This window comes from Mandrillus leucophaeus, unplaced genomic scaffold (assembly GCF_000951045.1).
Source record: "Mandrillus leucophaeus isolate KB7577 unplaced genomic scaffold, Mleu.le_1.0 Scaffold43, whole genome shotgun sequence".
NCBI lineage: Eukaryota > Metazoa > Chordata > Mammalia > Primates > Cercopithecidae > Mandrillus > Mandrillus leucophaeus.
The window spans coordinates 1,217,476-1,222,907 of NW_012104587.1; the positions used below are offsets into that span (position 1 = coordinate 1,217,476).

Below are 5,432 nucleotides of genomic sequence, written 5' to 3' on the forward strand. Positions count from 1 at the left end.
GTGGCAGGAATGGAGTGGGGTGAGGAGTGAGTGGGTGGCGGGATGGGGACACAGGGAGAGAAGAGGATTTTAGAGAGAAGATAACGCAGTTGGCAGATTCTCTAGAGCCTATTAAGGCATTGCCTTGTGGGATGAAGTCATTATAAATATGGGATCTCAAAAAAACAATGGGTATAGAGATCACGCAAAATCGTGAATTTATGTACAAAGCCTCAGCTGCCCACATATAAAACAGGCCAGTGTGAAACTCCCAGTTAACCGTGCTTCTGAGGAGAGTGTCTGTTCATCTGAGGCTAAGGCAACACTGACCATTATAGCTCCCACTGAAAGCTGATGGTTCTGGCTTTCAAGTCAGGGACCTGTGGTTATCAGTCCTGGATAAATTTAACAAAAGGAGTGACAGGCAGAATTGCCTGCAGCAGTAATGAGAGAATCCAAAACCAAAAATATATATAGGATGACTCCTCCAGGATACTTGGACATGCACCTGGAGGCTCCGCAGTTAACCTGCATATAGGAAGGGAGGAGCCTGGGATTCTGTCGCTGACACTCCAGCTTCTGTTGCATCCCCTCCCCACTTTTCCCAAAGGCACAGCAACTCCTTGGGTCATCGTACATTGGCAGGAGAAAGCTGGGTTTGCCATCAGACAAAGAGGATGACCTCAGTTAACAAAAGTAAAGCATTCGGGAGGCCAAGGCGGGTGGATCACCTGAGGTCAGGAGTTCGAGACCAGCCTGACCATCATGGTGAAACTCCATTGCTATTAAAACTACAAAATTAGCTGGACATGGTGGCACATGCCAGTAATCCCACTTCCTTGGGAGGCTGAGGCAGGATAATCACTTGAACCCGGGAGGTGGAGGTTGCAGTAAGCCCAGATCGCACCATTACACTCCAGCCTGGGCAACAAGAGCGAAACTCTGTCTCTGAAAGAAACACGAACAAAAACAAAACTAAAACAACAGGAATGCCAACGAGAAAGGGCAGCTCTGGGTCAGCAAGCACACCCTTCTTTGTCCAAAGGTCAGAACCCAACACCAGCAGCAGAGAAGGAGCCCAGGATAACCTGGAGGAAGACATCAGCTGGCAGTCAGAAAGGCTGCTCCGCGGCTGGTCAGGCAAACGAAATGAACTCAGCCAAGCCTATCTGATAAAATAACAATCATGTCCAATATATCATTCTAGTCTACATCTCATAAAGTACTTTCGCATACATTATTTCTTCTCATTAATCAGTTGGAAGGAATATATTCTAGAGTGGCTCCTGGAAGAGAATGGTCTAGATTTATTTGAGCATAGGGAGGATAACAGTATTGGTCCAGCTCAGCAGAAGCAAGTGAGGCTGCCAGGGTCACCAAGGCAGACACACAGCACGGGAATTTTGGCGTGGGCCCTTGACCCTAAGATGCACAGGAATGGAACACTCAGGCTTCATTTTAAGCTTTCCCTGCTTGTGAAGGTTAATTTCAGGTGTCAGCTTGACTGGATTAAGGGATACCCAGATAGCTGGTAAACCACTGTTTCTGGGTGTGTCTGTAAGGGTGTATTCAGAAGAGGTTGGCATTTGAATCACTGGGAAGATCACCCTCACCCAGCGTGGGCCCAATCAGCTGAGGGCCCACATAGAACAGAAAGGCAGAAGAAGGGTGAGTTTGCTCTTGCTGTCACTCTGCTGGAGCTGGGACACTCTTCTTCTCCTCCCCTAGGCCATAGGAACTGGAGGTTCTCTGGCATTTGGACTCTGGAACATACATCAGCTGCCTCCCAGTTTCTCAGGCCTTCGGCCTCAGACTTCCATTTCACAATATCAACTCCTCTGGTTCTGAGGCCTTTGGGTGTGGACTGAGCCATGCTTCAGGCTTCCCTGGTTCTCCAGCTTGCAGCTGGCCTGCCATGGGACTTCACAGCCTCCATCCTCACATAAGCCAATTCCCCCTAACAAATCCCCACATATATTTATACAGATATATAGTTATATATAATTTCCTGTTGGTTCTGTCTCTCTAGAGGACCCCAACTAATACACCACTCCACACAGCTGTACAGTAATGGAGGTCTAAATGACAATCTTAGTAAAATGTTTGCTAACTACCTGCCATCTCTAATTAGCTACCCCGTTAGCTAGATCAAATAGCTAATCAACTGGCTAGACCAACATGCAAAGGAGAGAATCCTCCTCTCATTACACGTACTTCTGGAGAGGCTAATAAATGTAGAAGAAAGAAAAGTGTCAATCGCCTAACTCAGGATCAGCAAACTTTCTGCAATGGGCCAGGAAGTAAATATGTGAGGCTTTGTAGGCCACCATAGTCTGTTCCAGCTACTCAACCCTGCCACTCTAGGGTGAAAGCAGCCGGAGGCATTATGTAACAAACAAATGAATGTCAACTAATAAGAAATAAGGGCCAGACACGGTGGCTCACACCTGTAATCCCAGCACTTCGGGAGGCTGAGGCGGTAGATCATGAGGTCAGGAGATCGAGACCATCCTGGCCAACATGGTGAAACCCTATCTCTACTAAATTACAAAAAATTATCTAGGCATGGTGGTGCACGCCTGTAGTCCCACCTACTCAGGAGGCTAAGGCAGGGGAATCACTTGAATCCAGGAGGCAGAGATTGCAGTGAGCAGAGATCGCACCACTGTACTCCAGCCTGGCGACAAAGCGAGACTCCGTCTCCCCCACCCCTCCCCACAAAAAAAAGAAAGAAAACCCCTGCAGGGCAGCAAACAAGAGAGGAATTGCAATGCAGCAGACACAAATCTAGCAAGCAGCTAAATCACGTTCCCTCCAAGTGAGGTTGAACAGGATATTATAGAGGTTTACTGTAAATTTACACAAGTGGGATAATTTAGCATGGTCTATGATTAATGGTGATTGATTGACAGCTTCAAGTGTCTCTAGCAGATGACCAGCTTATGTTGGCACAGCTCTCTCCCCAGGAGATTTGTGATCAGGCCCAATATAAATAGGTTAAACTAAAAGTACCTGCTTCTTCAGGATGTTTACAGTTTGGCCCAGTTCCACAGGTGACATTCTGTCTGGGTGTATATAGGCCTGGGTCCAACTCTTCCGCCCACCCAGCAACTTTTTAGATGCCTCTGACATAGCCATTTCCATCCTGGATTTCCTTCCATATGAATGTGTTTGTTTCCCAATAAGACTTTATTTCTGAACCCTGAAATTTGATTTCACATAATTTCCATATGTCACAAAGTACTGTTCTTCTTTTGATTTTTTTAACCATTTAAAAATATAAAATCCATTCTTAGCTTTCAGAATGTATCAAACAAACAAATAACAAAAAAAAATGTAGGGCTGGAGTTGGCCCACAGGCCATGGTTTGTGAACCTCTGATCTAACTCACTAAAGATTGCCAGCCCAGGTAAGATTTACTAATTTTCACAAACCTTCAAGGATCAGATCATTTCCATGCCATTTTGACTGTTTCAGAGCACAGGTCAAACAACAATAGCTAACATTTGTTGCGCGTTTAGTGTGTGTCAGGCAATGTGTTATGTTCGTTCTACCTACTATTTAAATAGTCCATGTTCCAGAATACCAAACTGAGACTCAGAAAGGGTGATTTGCCAAAGGTCACAAAGCTAGTAAATGAATGAAAGGATCAGGATTTGAACCTGGGTCCTCTGCCTCCGGAGCCCACACTGTTGCTTTGAGGGTATGAAGGCATCACATCTCTTCTGAGTTTTGAATCAAGTGAAAAACATGCCTGGGAGTAAAATATTACTTTTAAAGGCAAAAACCGCAATTACTTTTGCACCAACCTAATAGCCATCACAAGATCTCAACATCAAGTTAGATTCTAGGCCAAAATGAACTTTGCGAACCACTGTGGCTCCATCTTCAGGCCTGCCCCACTGAGCTTAAAAACATTCAGAAGGGCCAGGCACAGTGACTCACGCCTGTAATCCCAGCGCTTACTTTGGGAGGCCAAGGCGGGCAGATTGCCTGAGGTCAGGAGTTTGAGACCAGCCTGGCCAACGTGGTGAAACCCCATTTCTACTAAAAATACAAAAATCATCTGGGCTTGGTGGAGGGCACCTGTAATCCCAGCTACTCGGGAGGCTGAGGCAGGAGAATCACTTGAACCCGGGAAGCAAAGGTTGCAGTGAGCTGAGATCGTGCCACTGCACTCGAGCCTGGGTGACAGAGCGAAACTCTGTCTTAAAAAATAAATAAATAAATAATTTTACAATGATAAAACTCAGTTTAAAATAATAAAGCAGAGGGCTGGGTGCGGTGGCTCACACCTGTAATCCCAGTACTTTGGGAGGCTGAGATGGGCGGATCACCTGAGGTCAGGAGTTTGAGACCAGCCTGACCAACATGGCAAAACCCTGTCTCTACTAAAAATACAAAAATTAGCTGAGCATGGTGACAGGCACCTGTAATCCAGCTATAGGCGCTGAGGTGCTGAGGCCTCCCAAAGCAGCTACAGGGAAGCTGAGGCAGAAGAATCACTTGAACCCAGGAGGCGGAGGTTGCAGTGAGCCAAGATCGTGCGCCACTGCACTCCAGCCTGGGTGTCAGAGCAAGATTCCGTCTCAAAAAAAAAAGAATAAAGCAGAAAAGGAGAAGCAGTAAATGATCTAAATCTTCATCTAGCCAAGCAAGAAGTCAGTAAGTAATATTAAATCGGGGAGTTATGGGTGTATACACTTATCCGTAAAAGATGTGGTGCAGCTTTTCCCTGGTGTGATTCCAACCTGCGCGGCTGTTCTCTTGAGCAGTGGTCATTTATCTCCATCCACCTTCTCTCCCACCTAAGTGCGTGCGGCCACCCAATGGAAGATGCCATGGACATGGACATGAGCCCCCTGAGACCCCGGAACTATCTTTTTGGTTGTGAACTAAAGGCCGACAAAGATGATCACTTTAAGGTGGATAATGATAAAAATAAGCACCAGTTATCTTTAAGAACGGTCAGTTTAGGGGCTGGTGCGAAGGATGAATTGCACATTGTTGAAGCACAGGCAATGAATTACGAAGGCAGTCCAACTAAAGTAACACTGGCAACTTTGAAAATGTCTGTACAGCCATGGTTTCCCTTGGGGGCTTTGAAGTAACACCACCAGTGTCTTCTGGTTGAAATGTGGCTCAGGGCCAGTGCGTATTAGTGGACAGCACTTAGTAGCTGTGGAGGAAGATGCAAGAGAAGATGAAGAGGAGGGGGATGTGAAACTCTTAAGTATATCTGGAAAGCGATCGGCCCCTGGAGGTGGTAGCAAGGTTCCACAGAAAAAAGTAAAACTTGCTGCTGATGAAGATGATGATGATGATGAAGATGATGATGATGATTTTGATGATGTGGAAACTAAAGAAAAAGTGCCAGTGAAGGAATCTATATGAGATACTCCAGCCAAAAATGCACAAAATTCAAATCGGAATGGAAAAGACTCAAAACCATC

At 45.9% G+C, this 5,432-nt stretch overlaps 1 pseudogene across 1 annotated transcript in view; it reads left to right on the plus strand.

Moving 5' to 3' along the window:
* The first annotated feature begins 4,715 nt into the window (after positions 1 to 4,715).
* LOC105549033 overlaps positions 4,716 to 5,432 on the plus strand; it is an 8,553-nt pseudogene continuing 7,836 nt past the window's right edge. Inside the window, exon 1 of the transcript XR_001007497.1 lies at positions 4,716 to 5,303. The product of XR_001007497.1 is annotated as a nucleophosmin-like (transcript). The remainder of the gene's footprint in view (positions 5,304 to 5,432) is intronic.